The sequence below is a fragment of the Delphinapterus leucas genome, chromosome 3, assembly GCF_059928025.1.
Source record: "Delphinapterus leucas isolate spDelLeu-1000000601 "Yukka" chromosome 3, BTC_Dleu_Yukka2, whole genome shotgun sequence".
Taxonomy (NCBI): Eukaryota; Metazoa; Chordata; class Mammalia; order Artiodactyla; family Monodontidae; genus Delphinapterus; species Delphinapterus leucas.
In genome coordinates, this window is record NC_143131.1 from 38199055 (window position 1) to 38225911 (window position 26857).

Below are 26857 nucleotides of genomic sequence, written 5' to 3' on the forward strand. Positions count from 1 at the left end.
GCAGGGTAAAGATGAGGTCCTAGGGACGCATTTCAGAGAGTCACTAGAAACCCAAGGTCTACTCATGGCACAAGTGAGAGACTCTGGTTATGCCCCAGTATGGTGGTCCTAGGTCCTAGGATGTGGCTGGGGATGACCTCTGTAGCTGAGTTATGCCTAAGGGACCCCAGCATCTTTAATACTTTTTCTTCCCCCTTTGCTCTCCAGTCCAGTACTATCTCATCATGAATATTTTTAAAATAAGATTTCAGGTAGTTCATTCCTCTGGAATATATACACAGGCAGTAATACATTAAATTCCTCTAGCTACTTCTGTTTAAAACGTAGCTGAAAAGAGAGGATATCTCCTTTAGAATGTGCTGCAGTTTTCTGGAAAGATCACTTTTAGGAGTAGATTAGAGGCAGAATATAAAGCAGTGTCAATAAATACAGTGTTGTGAAAACTGTTTTTTCATATAGAAAAACAAAGTAGATTCCTATGTCACACCATATAAAGGAAGCTGTAGGTAGATTAAAGATCTATTTTTTTTAACTTTTAATTAGAACCAAATACAGGAGAGGATTTCTTATAGAAGATACAAAACTCCCAAACCATAATGTAAAAATAGTCAAATTTGACTATACCCAAAAGAACAAATTCTAAACAACCATGGACCTAATAAACCAAGTTATTTTAAATACATATAGCCAGCAAAATATTATTGCTTACGATATATAACTACGTCCTACAAATCAACATAAAAAACAACTGAAAAATATGAAAAGGATATAATAGGCAATCCATAGAACAACCAATAAACTTAGAAACTAATGTACTACACAAATAATCAGAGAATGTATATAAAAATAAAAGAGAGATACCATTCTACAACTATTAGATTGTCGAAAATTGAAATTCTTATATTACCAAATGTCACTTAGGATGTGGAGAAATGAAAACTTTCATATGCTACTAATTGGCCAAAAACCACTTGGAGAGATTTTAACATATTTAGTAAGCTGAAAATGTGCATATCCTTTAAAATGCACAAATTTCCCTTCTGAACATATGCTCTTGAGAAACTCTTGCACCTGTGTATAAGGAAATGTGCACGTGACTGTTTATTGAACAGTGCTTGTAGTGGTGAACAACTGGGATCAACCTAACTGTTCATTATATTTAAAAAATTTACTCAGGTTGATATTTAGTTTATTTCTTGTAACTATTGTAGAGTATTCCACAGTATGCCTATACCTCAGTTAATTAATTCTTTTTCCAGTTAATTTATCCAGTGGAGAAGGAGGAAGGAGAATAGAATCAAGATCCTAGGAACCACCATTGTTTCTTAAAAATAAAATATTTGAGAAAAGTATGCTATAATATTAAGATCTGATAGAACTGGATAATGGGGATGTGGGAGGAAAGACTTCATAAAGGCTTTCCATTCCTAAAATCGTAGTCATCCAGTATTATTCAAAATGTACCTTCTTCTCAGAAGTCTGTCTAACCCATTTAACTATGACTCTGGCTAGACTTGTGTCCCTTAAAACTTTCCATCTATATATCAATTTGCAAGTACTATATCAATTGGGACTTGGTGATTTGTTTATTTCTAAGTCTTTTATTCAAAGAATAACAGAGCAAGAAAGACCTACTCTTTACTGTTGTTATAATAATGAGGAGACTGAGACCTAGAATATATTTATGCATGTGTGCTTGGTCACCAAACTAGATAACTTTTTTCAAAATAGGGAAATTGCTATTTTAAAATATATTGTAGGTTTACCATGCTTTTCACAAAGTGCTGTGCACATCAAGCAGCAAAGTGGTTGACTAGACAACTAGAGGACCAATTCTGAGAGACAAAGTCTTGGGTGGTGGGAGTGCAGAGTGCAGAAGGCTAGAATAGGAAAAGTCCTAGTCAGGAGCGATGTCATAGGATTGGGAAAGGGGGCTAGACATATGAAGAAAGAAGAGTCATGAAATGCAACTGTGAACTGAGGCTTAAGGTATTTTAGGAGAATCAGATGGGGGAACATGTAAAGGAGACTTTTTTAAACATTAGTCAGGTCTGCATTTTCTGCCATTCATTCAACCCTGGATTAACCATTCAGCAAAGTAAGGAGGTGTAGCAAGGAAAGGTGAGTACTACACGTTTCTCTCCATCCCAGCTATCTTTTCTTTAGCTATTTCACTGCCTTCCTTGACTTTAGTCCAATTTTGGGGGGTTATTGCCATGTTTTGCTTTAATCTGTATTATTAAACATTTTCTTTGTCATGATGAGTGACTTAAGTTTAAAAGTTTGGTTTGAAGCTGTTGTCAGATATCACAGTTTTTTCCATCTCATAGCTTGAGACTTTCACTTATATCCAATATAAACATAGCTGGTGAGTCTGGCTAGCATTCAACTCACCAGCTGATTTGTGTAAATGATCTTTAAGCTCTTTATTTTGAGCAGTGGAAGGACTGAGAGGGCACCATTGTTGGACTGGGCTGAGGGCATCAGTTGGTCTTAATCCAGCCTTTCATTCATTAATTCATCTCATTTGTCTTGAAAACTACCGTGTACCAGGCAACTGTTCTGGCATTGGAAATGCATGTTGAAAAAGACTCATCCTGCTGCCTTTCAAGTTTATAATAGCCTATGGGCCAGGCTGATAAGTAAAGAGGCAATCACAACACAATATATTCAATATTGCTATAGATTGCTTGGTCAGTACTCTCAGTCATAAATCAGACTGTGCGGTAGTGACATTGATCCAAATGTCTTCTTTCTACCAGACAGTGTTGATGTTACAGAAAACCAGAAAGTGAAACTTTTTTTAAAAAATTATTAAATTTATTTATTTTTGGCTGCATTGGGTCTTCGTTGCTGTGTGCAGGCCTTCTCTAGTTGCGGCGAGTGGGAACTACTCTTGGTTGCAGTGCACAGACTTCTTATTGAGGTGGCTTCTCTTGTTGCAGAGCATGGGCTCTAGGTGTGCGGGCTTCAATAGTTGTGGCATGTGGGCTCAGCAGTTGTGGCTCATGGGCTCTAGAGCGCAGGCTCAGGAGTTGTGGCACATGGGCTTAGCTGCTCCGCGGCATATGGGATCTTCCCGGACCAGGGCTCGAACCCGTGTCCCCTGCATTGGCAGGCAGATTCTGAACCACTGCACCACCAGGGAAACCCCCAGAATGTGTAACTTAAGAAATTTTTTTTTTTTGAGGAAAAACAAAGCCTACAATACACACTAAGCCACAATTATTTACAAACATATACAATTCAACTCTTCTATTTGGAGCAGCAATTCTCAAACCATAATTGTCTAATTCTATCCTCTGTCATGTATGCATCCTCCTTGCAACCAAAGGTAATTATGTCTAAGTACATGAACCTAAAATTTGCATTAGGAATGCCTAAAAGCACTCTGGAAGTGCTGAAACCACAGTACAAGAAGGAATGAGCACAATACCAGTGTGGGTTTTTGGGCATAAACACTAAGATCAGAATAGTAACATGAATCAGTAGCTGTAGCCAAGATCTGTTATAATTTGCTACAGTTGATGGAAGTCCATTAATCCTTATTCAATCTTACTGTTTAAAAGAATAGTTCAGAATTTCCTTCAAAGCTAGGTTTAGGTTATGGGGGAGAAGACAAGGTATATTTTGGGGGTTCCTGGGAAATCAACACCATTTTTATATTTAAATATAAACCCTTCATCCAAATACACAAAGTCTAGGGATGTAATAAAAGGTCAGTCTCACATTTTAAATCATCCCCAAATATTTTTCATTTACTATGAAAAGTCAAGATAGTATGATCCTTACAGAGTGAGGAGTGGAGCTCAGAGATGTTGCATGGCTTGGCCAAGACTACACAGCTGTTTAGTGATAGAGTAAGGAATGAGCCTTAAGATGTTTTTCAGATGAGCCTGAAGAAGACCATGTCAGTTGCCTCCTTAGGTAGGTTTATTCCTAGTTATCTTATTTTATTTTATTTTTTGCAGTGGTAAATGGGCTTGTTTCCTTAATTTCTCTTTCTGATCTTTTGTTGTTAGTGTACAGGAATGCAAGAGATTTCTGTGTATTAATTTTGTATCCTGCGACTTTACTAAATTCATTTATTAGCTTTAGCAGTTTTCTGGTGGCATCTTTAGGATTTTCTAGGTATAGTATCATGTCATCTGCAAACAGTGACAGTTTTACTTCTTTTTTGCCTGTTTGGATTCCTTTTATTTCTTTTTCTCCTCTGATTGCCATGGCTAGGACTTCCAAAACTATGTTGAATAATAGTGGCAAGACTGGGCACTCTTGTCTTCTTGATTTTAGAGGAAATGCTTTTGGTTTTTCACCATTGAGAATAATGTTTGCTGTGGGTTTGTCATATATAGCCTTTATTATGTTGAGGTAGGTTCCCTCTATGCCCACTTTCTAGAGAGTTTTTTTATCATAAATGGGTGTTAGATTTGGTCAGAAGTTTTTTCTGCATTTATTGAGATGATCATATGGTTTTTATTTTTCAATTTGTTAATATGGTGTATCACATTGTTTGATTTGCATATATTGAAGAATCCTTGCCTCCCTGGGATAAATCCCAGTTGATCGTGGTGTTTGGTCCTTTTAAGGAAGCAAAAGACCTGTACGAAGAAAACTATAAGATACTGATGAAAGACATCAAAGATGACACAGACAGATGGAGAGATATACCATGTCCTTGGATTGGAAGAATCAATATTGTGAAAATGACTGTACTACCCAAAGCAATCTACAGATTCAATACCAATCAAATTACGAATGGCATTTTCACAGGACTAGAACAAAAAATTTTACAATTTGTATGGAAACACAAAAGACCTCAAATAGCAAAAGCAGTCTTGAGAAAAAAAAAAAGGAGCTGGAGGAATCAGGGTCCCTGACTTGAGACTATACTACAGGGTGACAGTAATTAAGACAGTATGGTACAGGCACAAAAACAGAAATATAGATCAGTGGAACAGGATGGAAAGCCTGGAGATAAACCCACGCACGTATGGTCACCTAATCTATGACAAAGGAGGCCAGAATATATAATGGAGCAAAGACAGCCTCTTCAAGTGGTGCTGGGAAAACTGGACAGCTACATATAAAAGAATGAAATTAGAACACTCCCTAATGCCATACAAAAAATAAACTCAAAATGGATTAAAGACATAAATGTAAGGCCAGACACCATAAAACTCTTAGAGGAAAACATAGGCAGAACACTCTTTGACATAAATCACACCAAGATCTTTTTTAACCCACGTCCTAGAGTAATGAGAATAAAAACAAAAATAAACCAATGTGACCTAATGAAACTTAAAAGCTTCTGCACAGCAAAGGAAACCATAAACAAGACGAAAAGACAACCCTCAGAATGGGAGAAAATATTTGCAAACGAAGCAACTGACAAAGGATTAATCTCCAAGATACACAAACAGCACATGCAGCTCAAAATCAAAAAAAGCAAACAATCCAATCCAAAAATGGGCAGAAGAGCTAAATAGACATTTCTCCAAAGAAGATATACAGATTGTCAACAAACACATGAAAGGATGCTCAGCATCACTAATCATTAGAGAAATGCAAATCAAAACTGCAATGAGGTATCACCTGACACCGGTCAGAATGAGCATCATCAAAAAATCAACAAACAAAAAATGCTGGAGAGGGTGTGGAGAAAAGGGAACCCTCTTGCACTGTTGGTGGGAATGTAAATTGATACAGCCACTATAGAGAACAGTATGGAGTTCCTTAAAAAGTAAGAACTACCATATGACCCAGCAATTCCACTATGGGCATATACCCAGAGAAAACCATAATTCAAAAAGAGTCATGTACCACAATGATCATTGCAGCTCTATTTACAATAGCCAGGACATGGAAACAACCTAAATGCCCATCGACAGATGAATGGATAAAGAAGATGTGGTATATATATACAATGGAATATTACTCAGCCATAAAAAGGAACAAAATTGGGTCATTTGTAGAGACATGGATGGACCTAGAGACTATCATACAGAGTGAAGTAAGTCAGAAAGAGGAAAACAAATATCATATATTAAAGCATACATGTGGAATCTAAAAATATTGGTATAGAGGATCTTATTTGCAAAGCAGAATTAGGGACACAGACGTAGAGAACAAACATATGGTTACCAACGGGTAAGGGAGTGTGGGATGAATTGGGAGATTGGGGTTGACACATATACACTATTGATACTATGTTTGAAATAGGTAGCTAATGAGAACCTACTGTATAGCACAGGGAACTATACTTAATGCTCTGTGTGATCTAATGGGAAGAAATCCAGAAAAGAGGGGATATATGTATATGTATAGCTGATTCAGTTTGCTGTACAGTAGAAACTAACACAACATTGTAAAGCAACTGTACTCCAATAAAATTAAAAAAAAAAGAAAAAGACCATGTCAGGAAATCTAAGGCCAAGAGGCACATCGTCTCTGGGCTGTTCATACCTTAGTATCAGCCAGAGACCAGTCATGAAAATAAGACCAACAGCAAGAAATTTGATGTAGAAAATGTAATACAGAAAATTATCTACAAGCAAGAAGAGCAACTCAGGAAATTTGAGACAACTCCAAGGTAAGCAACTTCAGGAATCCACCATTACTCACAGGGCTGGAGGGGATTTGGAAGGAGAGCTGAGGCCATGTGATAGGAATGAGAACTTCGCAGGAGGGGCCCTTTCATGGAGCCCTGAAAACAGGACTACTGAAGATGCTCCTGCGAGACAGAGTTGGGGGAATACCTTGGATTCTCCCTCCAGTAGCCTAAAAGATGAGCTCAGTGGGAAGCCAATTTGCAGGAAGGTCTAGGAAACATAATGAGTGTCTATCCCCCTTGGAAAACAGAGCAGTGCGTGAAGAGGATGAGGAATGGGTCTGAGGAAAATGATCAGCATGCCTTTTTCAATGGGATATCTATGTTTTTAAAATGTGTGTTTTGCATCTTAGGGATGTTTTATTTGAAGAAGGGATTCTATATTCAAGAAAGAGTTTAAAATTCACTACCTTTGACCAACTCACTTTTAAGAGAACACTCTACATCTTTAGCATTTCTACATACAAAGTACTTTTGGTTGTGTTCCCTCTTAGAACACTGAAAATTGTTTCTATTTTAACATGAAGAAACTGAAGCTTAGCTTACAGTAATTAAGAGACTTCACCCATAAGTCATGGCCAAAAGTCTCAACAGCTATGACCAGAAATATGAGTCTTGGACTTCAAATTTGGGTGCCATCATTCCCAAATTTTGTGCCAAGGCATTGCGGGGTGCTGTAGAAGATGTATAGGGACATAACTAAATATTTTAAAATGTCAAGGGAAATACAGTAATCTATTTTGGACCCTACATGAATTAACAGCTTGAACATTAGATTGCTATGTTCCATTGGTTCATGTCATATTTTTGTGAAGCTAGGTTTTATGTGATAAAACGCAAGGACCATGTAAAAATCATTTCAGAACACAAAATGAAGGTTGCAGTGTCCCACTGATTCTAAGGTTTGAGAAGTTGTGCTGTGCTCAGCCGTCACTGAATTGTTGGGGTATAAGTACTTAAAAATTGTTTGGACCTAACTGCTTAATAAATAGAACTATTAATGTTTCTTTTGGTTAGGCTGTGCTGTGAAAAACTTACAGACATTAAGAATAGTGTAAACTGAGAACTGATTTCTGCTCTAGGGACATTATCTCATAAGGACCCGAAAGCAATAACATGAAGATATTGAGATTGTGGTTGGGGGGTTTTGGGGTGAGAAGAACCTTGGGCTGTTATTCTAGAATCCTACACCCTGTGGCCACCACGTTTGTTTGCTTTAATCTGAGGAGTAAACATGGGCTACAGTTGAGTTTAGCGATTTGAAAGCCAAGGTCATCCTTACAAAGAAAACTGCATCTTTAGACTGCTCTTAACCTGCCCCTCAGAGTGTAAAACCTGGAAGATCACTTGCGGGATTATCAAAGTTCCAAAGACCACATGCAAGACCAGCGTGGCACATCATCCCTCACGCCTTCTATCAGTTCCTGCTCTTATCTCAACCTGTCTTTGCCATGTGCTCACTTGGGAAGCTTAATTGTGGCAGTAAGGTTGCCAAATCTTTGTCATTCAGATGTTAGTTTTTTTTCCTCTTCCAAAATGTAATTCTTGAAACAATTTTTATTTCTTGAACACTTCCTCCTTATCTCTGTAAAGACCTCTAAAATGTGCCTTATAATGAAGATTACACCTGACAATAAATTCTCCAAGAAGCGTAGACATCTTAAAAGATCAAAGAAAATGGGGATTGAAATTTGTAAGTGATGTTATTTTAAACAAAAATGAGTGAAACTGACATCTTGTGACATTATAGAGTGCTATGATATTTTGTACTTTGGGAACTAGAGAAACAAAAGATCAAGAGATGGGAGGGAGAAATCAGAAAGAAATAAAGTTCAATATTCTATAAACGTATTAAACAGTTCTCTTGCTTATTAGGATGGAACTAGAGTCAGTATAAAGCAACGAAAAGACTCACTTTAAATTTTAAAAATGTACATTACAGGTGCTGTGACTTCTTAGTGTGCAAAAGTTCTAAGCCATGGTTATGAATCAAAGTCACACGTGGAACTTTACAAAAAATGCCGATGTCAGGGCTCTGTGTCAGACCTGCTAAATCCTCTGGGCTAGGTCTCTTGAATCCCTGACTGATTGATTGATTCAGTGATTGACAGCAGTTTATTAGTCACCTGTACTCACAGCCCAGAGGAAGACACCACATACCAGGCACTGCCAGTGAGGAGTTGCACTCGGGAACAGTGTACAAGCAGGAGCTGTGGGAGGCAGGCTGTGTCGGATCCAAAGGGTGGAAGGCTCATTTCCCACAGGAGGATATTACTGGCTTGTTTGAATAATTCTGTGGGCTGGCAGGGAACTGAAGCCTGAGTGAATCCCTGTTTTAAAAAAAAAATACAATTGATATGCAGCCGTTTAATTAAGAGATTATTGAATTAGATGCACTCTGGTTTAGAACTACAGACTAGCAGCATCGCTATCACCTGGGAACTTACTAGAAGTGCACAGTATTAGGACCCACTCTGGACCTACTACATCAGAATCTAGAGTTCAAGATTCCCAGCGATTTGTAAATATTAAAGTTCCTAAAGCTCTGGTCTATGGGAGACAAATATCGGACTGGGATCAGGGGACTTGTATACCATGGCTCTGTCACATACCAGCTTATATAAATCATTTATCCTCTGTGAGTCTATTTCTCCAGCTAAAGGAACAGATATGCCTACCCGACTTACACCAGGACTGTTGTAAGGCTATGAAATGGAATATGGAAAATATGTGGAAGTACTTCAAAAGATTAAAAGTGCACTGTTTATATCAACTGGTGCTCTCATGTGGTCAGTAGAACCACAGGTTTATAGAGCTACTTGGCTCTTCAGTTTATTCCACCTCTATATTCTGAGCCACATCCTTGATTACTACATGGTTAAGCCCCACTCACATTTTTTTCAGCCGCCTGCTAAAACTGCCCAAGGGCAGCGTTAACTTTTTTCTCATTTTTTTTTTTTTTTTTTTTTTTTTGCTGTATTCGGGCCTCTCACTGTTGTGGCCTCTCCCGTTGCGGAGCACAGGCTCCGGACACGCAGGCTCAGCGGCCATGGCTCACGGGCCCAGCCGCTCCGCGGCATGTGGGATCTTCCCAGACCGGGGCACAAACCCGTGTCCCCTGCATCGGCAGGCGGACTCCCAACCACTGCGCCACCAGGGAAGCCCTCTCATAATTTTTAAGTCATAGGAAAGAAAGAAATACAAGTAAAAAGATAGCTCAGTAGAATCTGTAGAGTGCCTGGTAATATGCTATATTCATTCATGTAACTTCATATCTGGGACTTTGCAAATTCAGGATCTCAGTAAAGCCACCTTGGCATTATGAATCCTATAGTCTCTCTTGTCATGGATAATTAACGTTTGATTCGTGGTTTCTTGATTCATGGGTCATCTTGTGATAAGCTGCTCTGTGCCATTAGGTGAATTTGGTAATGGAGCTCTGTCATTGTGTCTATGTGAATAAAAACTAGAAGAGTGTGATTTTCAAAACTTGCCTGGGCTCTCTTCTCCAACCTCTTTTATTCCATTTGTGATGCCTGATGCTCCTTGGGGGCCAAACTTTACCCCCAGCTCCTTCTCTACCTGCCAACTGCCTCCTACACCCCAACCTCCTCCTACCCATGCCCCCAACACATACCTGAAAGATGTCCTTCTAGATGAGGCTGAGCACTACCTAAATACAAGCCAGGATTTACCTCTAACTCCATTCCTCAGTTCTGACTCTCTAGCCAGCTATAACCCCAAGACTTTCTTATGCCTCAGCTCTGCCTGTGTGTGGATGAGAGTATCTCTCTTCATGTACTTGCTGTGCTGCAGTATATTTCTCAGTAGCTGCTGTGCTGGATGTAAACGCCAATGAAATTCTTTTTGCCTCTTCCCCTACACTCTTGTTGTTTTTTATTTTTTTCATTTTCCCCACCTGAAGTTTTATAGTATGTTCATGGTCCCATGTAACTTCAGCTTATCCAAGTTGCTGTTTCTCCTCACTTTCAGCTCATTCCCTTCTAAGTCTTTTTTCATTCTACTGGGCTCAATTACCATTTTTGCACTTAGATTCACTGTGCTTCCCTTCAGTTTGATGTCTATGTCTAATTTAAGGCTATGTGCTGCCTTCTGGCCTTTGTCACAAAGGGCAGACCATAGGCTAATAAAGTATTTGACCTCACCATTCATATGTTTCTCACTCTCATATCTTGGGCGCTGGGAGTCACTATTTAATTTCATCAAGGGACACAGTCATTCTGGCAGTAAACATCCTTCAGTGTAACCAGAAAGTCAGTCCTGGGAGAATAAAACCAATCATGATATTTCCTTTGAAGATTTCTTGTCAAAAAAGAAGTAGGACCAATGAGTCAGTTATCTAAGAGGACTGAGAAACTGCAAAAATGCTTTTTGTTTATACCTCCTTATGGTCTCTATTACACATAGGGTACACATACGGCATTTCTAGCAGAGGTTTCGTTTATATATGTACAAACTCAGATTGTGGTTTACAAATCTTACTTTTAGTTGTCTAGCCACAGCACTGTCAGCTTACAATTCAAATGGTAACAACTGATTGTTTCTATCATTTGAATTTAATTTCTGTTTTGCAAAATGTCATGAGGTTCCTCTTATACATGCTATTCTGTGTCTTCTTAGTGTTTAGAGGGGGATTAGAGTGTTTAGAGGAATTAAGAAATCCAAGCAGCAATTATGATAAGTTTCAATTATTGAAAGATTTAAGAGAAATGAAATTAAGATAAAAGAATAAAAGGCAGGTACATGTCCTAGAATTCCACATGGTTTTGGTCACTTGCATTTGGGCTTTATTTAAAGAATGAGTAGTTTTTCTGTAGTATTCCCAGAAACATTTAAATACTAAAAATGTGGCAACTAGTCATGATGTGAAATTTTTACTGTTTATGACCTTGCAGTCCAACTTTCATGTGTATGGAAATTCTTTCTTTTTTTTTTGGAAATTCTTTCTTGTGTGTTTTTTTAATTTCTTTGCTGGACTAGATTTTTGTAGCTCATCTCAATAATCTTTGTCTCCTGTATTCACACTCTGGTATAGTCCCCTCCCATGTTAAATAGAGGTAATTTTTGTAAGCTATAGAATATTGTGGAAATGATGGAATGTAACTTCTGAAGCTAAGTGATAAAAGACATCGGGGCTTCCTTTTGCTTTCTTATATGACTTGCTTTGGGGAAAGCCAGCTGCCATGTCATAAGTACGCTCAAGAAGCCCTATGGAAAAACCCATGTGTCAAAAACCTGAGGCTTTCTGCCAGTAACCAGTGAGGAACTGAGACCTCTTGCCAGTAGGCAAAGGAGTGAGCCATCTTGGAACGCTAGCTCCAGCTGAGTGTTCAGGTGACTGCAGCCCTGGCTGACTTATTACCTGTAGTCTCACGGGAGAACCTAAGCCAGAATCACTTAGTGAAGCCACCTCTAAATTTCTAACCCACAGAAGTGTAAGAAAATAAGTGTCTGTTGTTTTAAGCAGCCAAGTTTTAAAGTAATTTGTTAGATTGCAATATATAACTAATGTGTAAATATTCTGTCATCAATGGAAAGATCTCAGATCTGAACATTAAACAAATACAATGCCCAAATCAACCTGCTAAAGAAATTAGAATTACTCACATCGAGTTTATTTATATTTTTATGTCTCTCAAATAAAATAAATATTCCTTCATTTTATATTTGAAGTTACTGTAAGTTAAAAAATAGAGTGACAATGCTACAACATTGAATAGGGAAGAAATTTTCAAATCATAAATACAGAGACTTATTTGAAGGCTTTAACAATAGAAATAGTTATTCTATCTCTAAATAACTAGAAATTAATAATCTCTTAAGGTTGGCAATTTTTGAGATCTATTAAAGAAACTATAGTAACATAATTAAGTGCCACTTGCCAATATTTTCCAGTTGTGTGTAAAGTTAACTGAACATATAAAGCATATTTTCTCCTGCTGTTGACTTTTTATTGTCTTGAGCCTGTAGTAAATGTAAGTCTGCTATGCTTAAGGGTATCATTTTGTGCAGGAAACCACAATAAGGTCTGGGAATAATTGCCACAAAAACTAAGATTAAAAGATAAAGTTAGCAAAAATCTTTTGACATTTCTATCAAAGTCTGTTCTCTAGAAGAAAAATTCTAATTATTTCTTAAATGATAAAATCAATGTTAGAGGAAATGCTATACATTTCATTTTGTTGTATAGTCAAGCAACTTTTCTACTTCTGTATCTGTTCTTTAGGTAGAAAAAAATTAAATAGAGTATTAAATATTTTTTCAGCTAAACTATTTAATTTTAAAATTAAGTAGCCACAAATACCATATGCTAATGCATATATATATGGAATCTAAAAAAACGGTACTGATGAACCTGGTGGCAGGGCAGGAATAAAGACGCAGATGAAGAGAATGGACTTGAGGACACAGCGGGGGAAGAGGAAGCTGGGACCAAGTGAGAGAGTGGCATGGACATATATACACTACCAAATGTAAAATCCATAGCTAGTGGGAAGCAGCCGCATAGCACAGGGAGCTCAGCTTGGTGCTTTGTGACCACCTAGAGGGGTGGGATAGGGAGGGTGGGAGGGAGGCTTAAGAGGGAGGAGATATGGGGATATATGTATACCTATAGCTGATTCACTTTGTTATACAGCAGAAACTAACACAACATTGTAAAACAGTTATACTACAGTTAAGATGTAAGAAAACCAAAAACAAACAAAAAAAACCCCCAAAGCAAAATACACACACACACACAAAATGAAGTAGCCATATCTATGACAGAAAACATTTAAAATGTTTGGTTTTCTTAAGTTTTAAATATTTCTACATGTCCCCCAGCCCTCTCATGAAATCAGTCTCCCTGAATAACCTTATTTCATTCTTCTTGATGACATTATCAGAAGTAACAAAACTCTGGACCAAATCGTCTGTTGTTATTATGGGAAGATTCTGATAGTTCCTTGGAGTGCCACATAGTGGCTATAAAAGCAGTTTTGGAATGTTTTTCATGGTCCTAGACCTCTCTATATTGAGGTCCATGGGGGTCAAGAGATAGCATATAAAGTCCAAGAGTTCCTATATCCTTTTGCATTTTATTTTGGAGTGCTGAAGTTGTGAGGATTTTTGTAATGTACCTGAAAGGGGCCTGTAATCATCAATTTTAACTCAGCTGTGCTGGAGATCTTTGAGGAATTATGCCATGCTCTTTGCTCCATCTGTATCTTGAGTCCAGTGTTACCCCCCAGTCAAAGCTGAGAAAGTACTCTTCCCACACTCTTATGCAGAACTTGCACCACTCATCCTACAAGACCTATCTTGGAATAGTGCGCAAAAAGGTTGTCGACACTTTCATCTGGAGGGCTTACTAGAGAGATCCCAGAGAATCAAGACCCAAGGACGAGCTTCTGTGGCTAGTTCCTTGTCAGAAAACCTATCCTGAATGTGGCAAAACATGTTAATGTGAGAGAAATAAGAATGAAGAGAGTCTTATTTCACAATAAAAACAAGGCATCATTCTTTCTCCCCAAATATTTATTGGCCATGTTACAGATGTGCAGGTCATGCCACATGCAGGGAAGAAATTTTAAGACTTACTTTAAGGAGATGTTTCAACTCTCTGAGCTAATACAGACAGTAATGGTAAATAAGAATGCAGAATATTAAGGCATTTTTTTGTTTGTTTTTTTCCAGAGGAGCCCTCAGCCTTTACTGTGAAATTATTACTAGACAGATATTATGCTGTTCATATGCAAAGTCAATGACAAAGCTCCAAATCATTGGGAGGCTTTGATCCATGTAGTTTTAATTTCAACATATGAATTCATAGTTATTGGAATAGGACTGAAATGAAATGATGTCTTTATCAACATCTTGAAAATTCACTTTTCTTTTTCTGACTTTGCACAGAACAACGTTAATGTTGAATAGAGAAACAGCAAACAGTAACTTCAGCTGCTTGAAATTCAAAGCTGTCTTTTCCACAGACACATAAAATTAGTTGAGAGTAGCCAACATTCTGGCCTGTACTGCAGTCTGGGTGTGCTCTGTTGGCTTCTGTTACTATATCCCGTCTGCAAACCAGGTGCACAAAACATCACAAAGAAGTCTGGTTGCTGGTAGTTAATGGAAGTTATGTGGTGAATGAAATTCAAAGCAGTAGCAATATATTTTGCTAGAGAGGGTTAGAAAAGTTTTCGTGAAGCTAGCAAAATGACAGCAAATGACAGCTCCTAATCTCAGTGAACGAGGATATTCTGATACTAATTAAAATTCAGTGTTTAATCATCAACACTTGCTTAAAGAAGAGGGGAGGGAAAAAAGATTTTTACGTGGCGGATAATATGTTCCCTATAAAGCAAATAAGGCAAAGCTACTTATTTTGATGAACTGTGAAAAATAATGGCTCACTAAATATTGTACTGTGCTTAAGGGCTAAATTTAAGGCTATGTCACATTTCCCCTCTCAAAAATGTGTACCCCCTGGATAAGCTTAACTCATGATTGGTGCTGGAATCTAGACTTTATCTTCTCCCATATTTGACATTATTTTATATGGGTACAGTCATGATTTGAATGATGTTTAATGATGGAGTTGTAACTGCTTACTCGGAAAAAATGGAAAGAAGCGTTGGGAGTAATAGATTATAGATAATATGATTTATGCTGAATAACCATGAGTATATCATTTTTTCTTTCATAAAAAGGTAAATATGCTATAAATTAATGAGAATTTTGGAGGATTTATAAAGCATATGTTTATACAGGCTTTCTAAAGCCTTTTTTTGTAATAGATGTGTCAAAGAAAATAGAGGGATAATGATCCCATTAGTGCAAGGAAGTTATCCTATTTGCATCCAAAGTCAAATTGCTAAACAGGAAATAAAAGCCAAAGCAAGGCAAAACAAAAGCAATAAGAAAACTTTCATACCTATTAGAAAACTAATGTGGAGGCAAATTTATAGCTGTTTAGAGAAGAATCATTTAATCAGTTAACAAGCTCTTATCAGTAACTACTAGGTCTTCAACACTGAACCAGACTAGGCTACTATGCTTTGTAACAGAATCATCTGGGCAGTTTGTAATTGTGGATGGTGGTAGGTCACCGTAATCTTGTTGCTAACCCAGTTTGAGGTTCATTGTTCTGGGGGAGTTATCCTAAAGCAGACACCTGAGTCTTTCTGCAGAGGGGAAGGAGATTACTATATAGTATAGGAGACTGGATATTTGTACAAAAAAAAAAAGAAAAGAAAACCAACAAGTAATTGATGACAACTTGTAGTTTTCCTCTAACTATAAATGTTATCTCCAATTTTTTGCATTGGAGCAGTAAGTGGATGTTTAAATTTAGTCAATCAGTAAGAAATGTTATATCACTTACCTAGACCAGTGATGTTTACTTTTTTCTTGGTGGTAGGCCCCTTTTGAATCTGATGGATATTTTAAACTTTTGCAAAAGTAACATATTTTAACTTATTATATTATATAATTAAAAAATTAATCAAACTATACACCTTCAAATTATGATACATATAACCAAAATAATAGAAATACCTACTTGTACACATGTCTTCTTAGTGAAAGTGGAGGAATAGTTCTTTGGTTTCATTGATGGATGATAATTGAAACCAAAAATATGGATGAAATCATCATTGGGAAGTATTTAGAACAAGAAGAGGGAGGAAGAAAAGGAACACTGAAAGACACAATTAGGAAGGAATGGAGGAATAGGAGCCCATGAAGGCAAGTAAGAAGCAATAGCCAAAGAGAAAGGAGAGATGCCAGAAGAGTATTATGAGAGTGATGGAAGGGCATATTGTTGAGGACAGAGTGAACAATATTGCTAAGTGCTGTTGAGGTCAGGTAAGATAAAGAAGGCAACCATGTAGTTTAAGAGGAACAGGAGTGAAGTCCTCAGGACTTGAGGTAATGGATCTATGAGACTACAGCTTGTGATTTCCTTATATGGATTTTGAAGTTCTCTGGGATAATAACAGGGCTTAGTCTGGAATAGGTGACTGATCTAGGAGCTCTTTGTCCCATGTGAGTGAGATTCTGAGTGGTGGTAGATTGGTTCTGATATTCAGGTTCAAGGCCTGAGGTGCCACAACCATGGTCTCAGACTTAAGGACGCTCATCATTTTAAAAATGCTGCTAAAAGAATATGTTATGGAAAATAAGAATAAATATTTAGAGTCATGTTATCTGTTATCAGGTGAGCTTGAGTAGTGATATCATTTAGAAATGTTTTAAGATCTAAAAATCTAAGGAAGTGGTTGTTAATACTTGCTGAACATACAATCACTTGGGGTAGTCAAAACCAAATTCCTGGCAACAACTCAGTTCAGCTGAACTTTTAAAAGCCTCTTCTGGTTTCAGCCCTGACACATAAATAGGTTGGAATTCATTATTCCTGAACTTACAATCAGAAAAAATCTGAATGAACTAAAGGTCAGTGACTTTTGTTGAAAGTATCAGAAGAATGAAGTCAAAGAGAAAATCACCTTGCCCAAATGTGGAGAAAGAGTTAGTCAAACAGAGTGAACTAAACAATATACATGTAGGCATATACTATTCAAAATGCAGAAAACCAAAAGAAAAGAGAACATCTTGAGAGAAGTCAGAGGGAATAAAACACCTTAAATATAGATTGGCAGGATAAGAATTACAGCAGACTTTTTATCAGAAACCATGCCAGCAAGAAGAAAGTGGGATGAAATATTTAAAGTGTTAAAAGAAAAAAACTCATCAACCTTGAATTCTACAACCAGCAAAATTTTCCTTCAAAGAGACCCTCAAGATGGTGGAAGAGTAAGTCGTGGAGATCATCTTCCTCCCTACAAATATGTCAGAAATACATCTACATGTGGAACAACTCCTACAGAACACCTTCTGAATGCTGGCAAAAGACCTCAGACTTCCAAAAGGCAAGAAACACCCCATGTATCTGGGTAGAGCAAAATTAAAAAAAGAAAAAAGAAAAAACAGAGACAAAAGAATAGGGATAGGACCTGCACCACTGGGAGGGAGACGTGAAGAAGGGGCTAGGAAGCCCCTTCACATGGAGACAAGGGGTGGCAGGGGAGAAGCTTTGGAGCGATGGAGGAGAGTGCAGCGACAGGGGTGCAGAGGTCAAAGTGGAGAGACTCCCGCACAGAGGATCAGTGCCGACCAGCACTCACCAGCCTGAGAGGCTTCTCTGCTCTCCTGCTGGCGTGCGTTGGGGCTGGGAGCTGAGGCTCAGGCTTCGGAGGTCAGATCCCAGGGAGAAGACTGGGGTTGGCTGTGTGAACACAGCCTGAAGGGGGCTAGTGCAACATGGCTAGATGGGAGGCAGTCCAGGAAAAAGTCTGGACCTGCCTAAGAGGCAAGAGACCATTGTTTTGGGGTGCATGAAGAGAGGGGATTCAGAGCACCGCCTAAACAAGCTCCAGGGATGGGCGTGAGCTGCGGCTGTCAGCGCGAACACCAGAGACAGGCATGAGACGCTAAGGCTGCTGCTGCAGCCACCAAGAAGCCTGTGTGCAAGCACAGGTCACTATCTACACATCCCCTCCCGAGAGCCTGTGCAGCCCGCCACTGCCAGGGTCCCATGAGCCAGGGACAACTTCCCTGGGAGAACACACAGCGTGCTTCAGACTGGTGCAATGTCACGCTGGCCGCTGCCACCACAGGCTTGCCCCGCATTCCGTATCCCTCCTTCCCCTGCCCTGAGTGAGCCAGAGCCCTAATTAGCTCCTCCTTTAACCCCGTCCTGTCTGAGCGAAGAACAGACGCCCTCAGGCGACCTACACACAGAGGCGGGGCCAAATCCAAAGCTGAACCCCAGGAGCTGTGTGGACAAAGAAGTGAAAGGGAAATCTCTCCTAGCAGCCTCAGGAGAAGCAGATTAAATCTCCACAATCAACATGATGTACCCTGCATCTGTGGAATACCTGGATAGACAGTGAATCATCCAAAAGTTGAGATGTTGGACTTTGGGAGTAATGATATATATATATATATTTTTTTCCTTTTTCTCTTTTTGTGAGTGTGTATGTGTATGCTTTTTGTGATTTTTTCTGTATAGATTTGCTTTTACCATTTGTCCTAGGGTCTGTCTGTCCATTTTTTTGTTTTGTTTTGTTTTGTTTTTTTAGTTTAGTTCTTAGAACTTGTTATCATTGGTTGATTTGCTTTTTGGCTTGGTTGCTCTCTTTCTTTCTTTTTTTTTCTTCTTTTCTATATTTTTATTACTTTTTACTTGTTTTTGTATTTTTAATATTTTTTTATTTCAATAACTTTATTTTATTTTATTTTTTTTCTCTTTCTTTCTTTTTTCTCACTTTTCTTCTGAGCCGTGTGGCTTGCAGGGTCTTGGTGCGCCAGTCAGGTGTCAGGCCTGTGCCTCTGAGGTGGGAGAGCTGAGTTCAGGACACTGGTCCACCAGAGACCTCCCAGCTCCACGTAATATCAGATGGTGAAAGCTCTCCCAGAGATGTCCATCTCAATGCTAAGACCCAGCTCCATTCAACGACCAGCAAGTTACAGTGCTGGACACCCTATGCCAAACAACTAGCAAGACAAGAAAACAACCACATTCATTAGCAGAGAGGCTGTCTAAAATCATAATAAGGTCACAGACACCCCAAAAACACCACCAGACACAGTCCTGCCACCAGAAAGACAAGAGCCAGCCTCATCCATCAGAACACAGGCACCAGTCCCCTCCACCAGGAAGCCTACACAACCCACTGAACCAACTTTAGCCACTGGGGCAGACACCAAAAGCAATGGGAGCTATGAACGTTCAGCCTGTGAAAAGGAGATCCCAAACACAGTAAGTTAAGCAAAATGAGGAGACAGAGAAACACACAGCAGATGAAGGAGCAAGGTAAAAACCCACCAGACCAAATAAATGAAGAAGAAATAAGCAGTATACCTGAAAAAGAATTCAGAGCAATAATAGTAAAGATGATCCAAAATCTTGGAAATAGAATAGAGAAAATACAAGAAGTGTTTAACAAGGACCTAGAAGAACTAAAGAGCAAACAAACACTGATAAACAACACAATAAGTGAAATTAAAAATTCTCTAGAAGGAATCAATAGCAGAATAACTAAGGAAGAAGAATGGATAAGTGACCTGGAAGATAAAATAGTGGAAATAACTACTGCAGAGCAGAATAAAAAAAAAGAATGAAAAGAATTGAGGACAGTCTCAAGAGGCCTGTGGGACAACATTAAGCACACCAACATTTAAATTATAGGGGTCCCAGAATAAGAAGAGAAAAAGAAACGGTCTGAGAAAATATTTGAAGAGACTAAAGTTGAAAACTTCCCTAATATGGGAAAGGAAATAGTTACTCAAGTCCAGGAATCACAGAGAGTCCCATACAGGTTAAATCCAAGGAGAAACCTGCCAAGACACATATTAATCAAACTATCAAAAATTAAATACAAAGAAAACAATACTAAAAGCAACAAGGGAAAAACAACAAATAGCATACAAGGGAAATCCCATAGGTTAACAGCTAATCGATCAGGAGAAACGCTGCAAGCCAGAAGGGAGAGGCAGGACATATTTAAAGTGATGAAAGGGAAGAAACTACAACCAAGATTACTCTACCCAGCAAGGGTCTCATTCATACTTGACGGAGAAATTAAATCCTATACAGACAAGCAAAAGCTAAGAGAATTCAGCACCACCAAGCCAGCTTTGCAACAAATGCTAAAGGAACTTCTCTAGGCAGGAAACACAAGAAAAGGAAAAGACCTACAATAACAAACCCCAAACAATTAAGAAAATGGTAATAGGAACATACATATCGATAATTACCTTAAATGTAAATGGATTAAATGCTCCAACCAAAAGACATAGACTGTCTGAATCGATACAAAAGCAAGACCCATATATATGCTGTCTACAGGAGACCTACTTGAGACCTAGGGACACATACAGACTGAAAGGGAGGGGATGGAAAAAGATATTCCATGCAAATGGAAATCAAAGAAAGCTGGAGTAGCAATTCTCATATCAGACAAAATAGACATTAAAATAAAGACTGTTACAAGAGGCAAAGAAGGACACTACAAAATGATCAAGGGATCGATCTAAGAAGAAGATATAACAATTGTAAATATTTATGCACCCAACATAGGAGCAGCTCAATACATAAGGCAAATGCTGACAGCCATAAAAGCAGAAATCAACAGTAACACAATCATAGTAGTGGACTTTAACACCCCACTTTCACCAACGGACAGATCATCCAAAATGAAAATAAATAAGGAAACACAAGCTTTAAATGATACATTAAACAAGATGGACTTAATTGATATTTATAGGACATTCCATCCAAAAGCAACAGAATACACATTTTTTTCAAGTGGTCATGGAACATTCTCCAGGATAGATCATATCTTGGGTCACAAATCAAGCCTTGGTAAATTTAAGAAAATTGAAATTGTATCAAGTATCTTTTCTGACCACAGTGCTATGAGACTAGATGTCAATTGCAGGAAAAGATCTGTAAAACATATAAGCACATGGAAACTAAACAATACACTACTAAATAACCAAGAGATCACTGAAGAAATCAAAAAATACCTAGAAACAAATGACAATGAAAACACGACGACCCAAAACCTATGTGGTGCAGCAAAATCGGTTCTAAGAGGGAAGTTTGTAGCAATACAATCCTACCTCAAGAAGCAAGAAACATCTCAAATAAACAAACTGACCTTACACCTGAAGCAGTTAGAGAAATAACAAAAAAACCCCCAAAGTTAGCAGAAGGAAAGAAATCATAAAGATCAGAACAGAAAGAATGAAATAGAAATAAAGAAAACAATTGCAAAGATCAATAAAACTAAAAGCTGGTTCTTTGAGGAGATAAACGAAATTGATAAACCATTAGCCAGACTCACGAAGGAAAAGCGGGAGAGGGCTCAAATCAATAAAATTAAAAATGAAAAAGCAGAAGTGACAACTGACAATGCAGAAATACAAAGGATCATGAGAGATGACTACAAGCAACTACATGCCAATAAAATGGACAAACTGGAGGAAATGGACAAATTCTTAGAATAGCACAAGCTTCCTAGACTGAACCAGGAAGAAATAGAAAATATAAAGACCGATCACAAGCACTGAAATTGAGACTGTGATTAAAAATCTTCCAACAAACAAAAGCCCAAGATCAGATGGATTCACAGGCAAATTCTATCAAACATTTAGAGAAGAGCTAACACCTATCCTTCTCAAACTCTTCCAAAATATATCAGAGGGAGGAACACTTTCAAACTCATTCTACGAGGCCACCATCACCGTGATACCAAAACCAGACAAAGATGTCACAAAGAAAGAAAACTACAAGCCAGTATCACTGATTAACATAGATGCAAAAATCCTCAACAAAATACTAGCAAAGAGAATCTGACAGCACATTAAAAGGATCATACACCATGATCAAGTGGGTTTATCCGAGGAATGCAAGGATTCTTCAGTATATGCAAATCAATCAGTGTGATACACCATATTAAAAAATTGAAGGATAAAAACCATATGATCATCTCAATAGATGCAGAAAAACTTTCAACAAAGTTCAACACTCATTTATGAAAAAAGCCCTCCAGAAAGTAGGCATAGAGGGAACTTACCTCAACATAATAAAGGCCATATATGACAAACCCACAGCCAACATCGTCCTCAATGGTGAAAAACTGAAACCATGTCCACTAAGATCAGGAACAAGACAAGGTTGTCCACTCTCACCACTATTATTCAACATAGTTTTGGAAGCAATCAGAGAAGAAAAAGAAATAAAAGGAATATAAACTGGAAAAGAAGAAGTAAAGCTGTCACTGTTTGCAGATGACATGAAACTATACCTAGAGAATCCTAAAGACTCTACCAGAAAATTACTAGAGCTAATTAATGAATTTGGTAAAGTAGCAGGATACAAAATTAATGAACAGAAATCTCTTGCATTCCTATGCATTAAAAATGAAAAATCTGAAAGAGAAATTAAGGAAATACTCCCATTTACCATTGCAACAAAAAGAATAAAATACCTAGGAATAAACCTACCTAAGGAGACAAAAGACCTGTACACAGAAAATTATAAGACACTGATGAAAGAAATTAAAGATGATACAAACAGATGGAGAGATATACCATGTTCTTGGATTGGAAGAATCAACATTGTGAAAATGACTCTACTACTCAAAGCAATCTACAAATTCAATGCAATCCCTATCAAACTAGCAATGCAATTTTTCACAGAACCAGAACAAAAAATTTCACAATTTATATGGAAACACAAAAGACCCCGAACAGCCAAAGCAATCTTGAGAAAGAAAAACAGAGCTGGAGGAATCAGGCTCCCAGAATTCAGACTATACTACAAAGCTACACTAACCGAGACAATATGGTACTGTCACAAAAACAGAAATATAGATCAGTGGAACAGGATAGAAAGCCCAGAGATAAACCCATGCACATATGGTCACCTTATTTTTGATAAAGGAGGCAAAATATACAATGGAGAAAAGACAGCCTCTTCAGTAAGTGGTGCTGGGAAAACAGGACATCTACATGTGAAAAAATGAAATTAGAACACTCCCTAACACCATACACAAAAATAAACTCAAAATGGATTAAAGACCTAAATGTAAGACCAGGCACTATCAAACTCTTAAAGGAAAACATAGGCAGAACACTCTATGACATAAATCACAGCCAGATCCTTTTTGACCCACCTCTTAGAGAAATGGGAATGAACCCAAAAATAAACAAATGGGACCTAATGAAACTTAAAAGCTTTTGAACAGCAAAGGAGACCATAAACAAGATGAAAAGACAATCCTCAGAATGGGAGAAAATATTTGCAACTGAAGCAACTGACAAAGGATTAATTTCCAAAATTTACAAGCAGCTCATGCAGCTCAATATCAAAAAACATCAAATAATCCAAAAATGGACAGAAGACCTAAATAGACATTTCTCCAAAGAAGATATACAGATTTGCAACAAACACATGAAAGAATGCTCAACATCACTAATCATTAGAGAAATGCAAATCAAAACTACAGTGAGGTATCACCTCACATAAGTCAGAATGGCCATCGTCAAAAAATCTACAAACAATAAATGCTGGAGAGGGTGTGGAGGAAAGGGAACCCTCTTCCACTGTTGATGGGAACGTAAATTGGTACAGCCACTATGGAGAACAGTATGGAGGTTCTTTAAGAAACTAAAAATAGAACTATCATGTGACCCAGCAGTCCCACTTGGGCATATACCCTGAGAAAACCATAATTCCAAAAGAGTCATGGGGGCTTCCCTGGTGGCGCAGTGGTTGAGATTCTGCCTGCCGATGCAGGGGACACGCGTTCGTGTCCCGGTCTGGGAAGATACCACATGCCATGGAGCGGGTAGGCCCGTGAGCCATGGCTGCTGAGCCTGCGTATCCAGAGCCTGTGCTCCGCAATCGGAGAGGCCACAACAGTGAGAAGGCCCGCGTACCGCAAAGAGAGAAGAAAAAAAAAAAAAGAGTCATGTACCACAATGTTCATTGCAGCTCTATTTACAATAGCCAGGACATGGAAGCATCCTAAGTGTCCATGGACAGATGAATGGATAAAGAAGATGTGGCACATATATACAGTGGAATATTACTCAGCCATAAAATAAATGAAATTGAGTTATATGTAGTGAGGTGGATGGACCTAGAGTGTGTCATATAGAGTGAAGTAAGAGAAAAACATACTGTGTGCTAACACATATATATGGAATTTAAAAAGAAAACAAAGTGGTTCTGAAGAACCTAGGGGCAGGACAGGAATAAAGATGCAGATGTAGAGAATGGACTTAAGGACACAGGGAACGGGCAGTGTAAGCTGGGATGAAGTGAGAGAGTGGCATGGATTTATATGTACTACCAAATGTAAAAGAGATAGCTAGTGGGAAGCAGCCGCATAGCACAGGGAGATCAGCTCGGTGCTTTGTGACCACCTAGAGGGGTGGGATAGGGATGGTGGGAGGGAGACGCAAGAGCGAGGAGATATGGGGATATATGTATATGTATAGCTGATTCACTTTGTTATAAAGCAGAAACTAACACCATTGTAAAGCAATTATACTCCAATAAAGATGTTAAAAATTATTTTAATTTTATACTATTGTGTATAAAATATATAAAATATGCTACAAGAATGTACTGTAGAACACATGGAATATAACCAATATTTTATAATAATTATAAATGGAATATAACCTTTACAAATTGTGAATCACTATTTTATACACCTGTAACTTACATAATAGTGTGTATCAAATATACCTCAAAAAAACTAATGTGTGTATATATTTGTGTGACTGTATATTACGTTCTTAAATTAATATGAATATATAATATAAAAAATATTATCCTTCAGTAGTGAGGGAAAAATGAAAGCCCCTTTAGTGTCTCAAATTCACAGCCAAGTTTGAGAACAAGTGGTTTAGGTAAAATTTGCTTAGATGGCAAGAATGTATGGAAGGATTCTTATAAAAAGCCTTAGTCAACAATGTTTAACTTAAATTTGTCCACAGTCCTCTCTACTGCTGACAACTAAAGAAGATTCTGGCCTTGTGAAAACTCAGTGTTTTCCCTTCCCCTCCCTTTTAGGAGCTACCTACATAGCAGAAAGAGAAAGAGAAGGTAGAAAAGAAGGCTGATCAAGACTTAGAGAATTTCTCTTTACTTTTTTCTTTCTCTCACATTTGCTTCCTTCCTTCCTTCCTTCCTTCCTTCCTCTTTCCCCCCTCCCTCCTTCCCTCTCTACCTCCTTCTTTCTTTCCTCTTTTGTTCTTTCTTTCTTTCCTTCCTTCCTTCCTTCTTTCTTTCTTTCTCTTTCTTTCTTTTCTTTCTCTCTCTCTCTTTTCTTTCTTTCTTTCTTTCTTTTTTTCTCTCTCTCTCTCTCCCTCCCTCCCTCCCTCCCTCCCTCCCTTCCTTCCTTCCTTCCTCCCTCCTTTTCTTCCTTCCTTCCTTCCTTTCTTAGAAGCTAGCATGAAAGTAGTAGCTGTATATGAGGAAAACTTATGGGCAAGAACAGGAGTTTTCAAATAAGTGTTGCTGTGAAGTACAGTAAGTCCCCTACATACGAACCTTCAAGTTGCAAACTTTCAAAGGTGCTAACGTGTTCATGTGTCCAGTCACATAAGTTAGTTCTGTTTTAGGAGGCGCTGTTAGTTTTTGAGGCACAAGACCCGAATATAGAATGGTACACGAAGGTTGGAGCAGCACGTGTTCAGAATGCAATCCAGTGCTACCATGTCATCTACGATGAGAAAAAAAGAGCTACTACCCAGACATCACTGGATCATTTTTTCAAGAGGGTAGATAGAATTGAATACAATAAGGAACCAGAACCTGTGCCATCAACGTCAGGAAGGAGTGAAATTGCAGCTTGCCCTCTGTCTCCTACTGCTGATGATCCTTCAGCTCTACCATCTCCCACCTCCTCTCCTTCCTCCAGTCAGTAACTGTTCTTGCCTGTTCACTCGATGCCAGCCCCTGTATGCCAGCTGTTGTACTACTGTACTTTTCACAGTAGCGTACTGTAAGATTAAAAATGTTTTCTTTATTTTTGTGTTTGTTTTTTATGTATTATTTGTGTGAAAAGTATTATAAACCTATTGCAGTGCAGTACTATATAGGTGATTGGGTTCGTTGGGTACCTAGGCTAACTTTGTTGGGCTTACGAACAAATTGGACTTATGAACATGCTCTTGGAATGGAACTCATTTGTATGAAGGGGACTTACTGTATATCCACTTAATGGTGTTCAAATGATTTAAGACATAAGTTGAGTTACCTTTTACTTATTGCTCTGTGTTCTATCTCTGCTGTAACACTGGACCAGTGGGTTATGGCTCAGTAATTTTATAGTAAAGATATATCTCACAGTAATTCTCACAAGATTTTTCCTAGTTTGTTGAAACCACCACATGCTCATGAAGATTGCCATAATCATGCAGTTGATATGGATGAAAGTTTTGAGTGTGAATTGTGATAGGTTCAGGGCTGCCTCTCCTTAGTTTGGCAAGGCCATGGCAAAAACATCTCTTGGAAGGGGCTGCTTCACACCACTTAACATATCATCCGCTTCATACTTATTGCCATAATAATTTGACCACAGGAATGTCAATAGATTGTTCAAAGTATTTCTAGAAAATTGAACAGTTTTGAAAAAATATTTATCTCATAAGACAGATTAT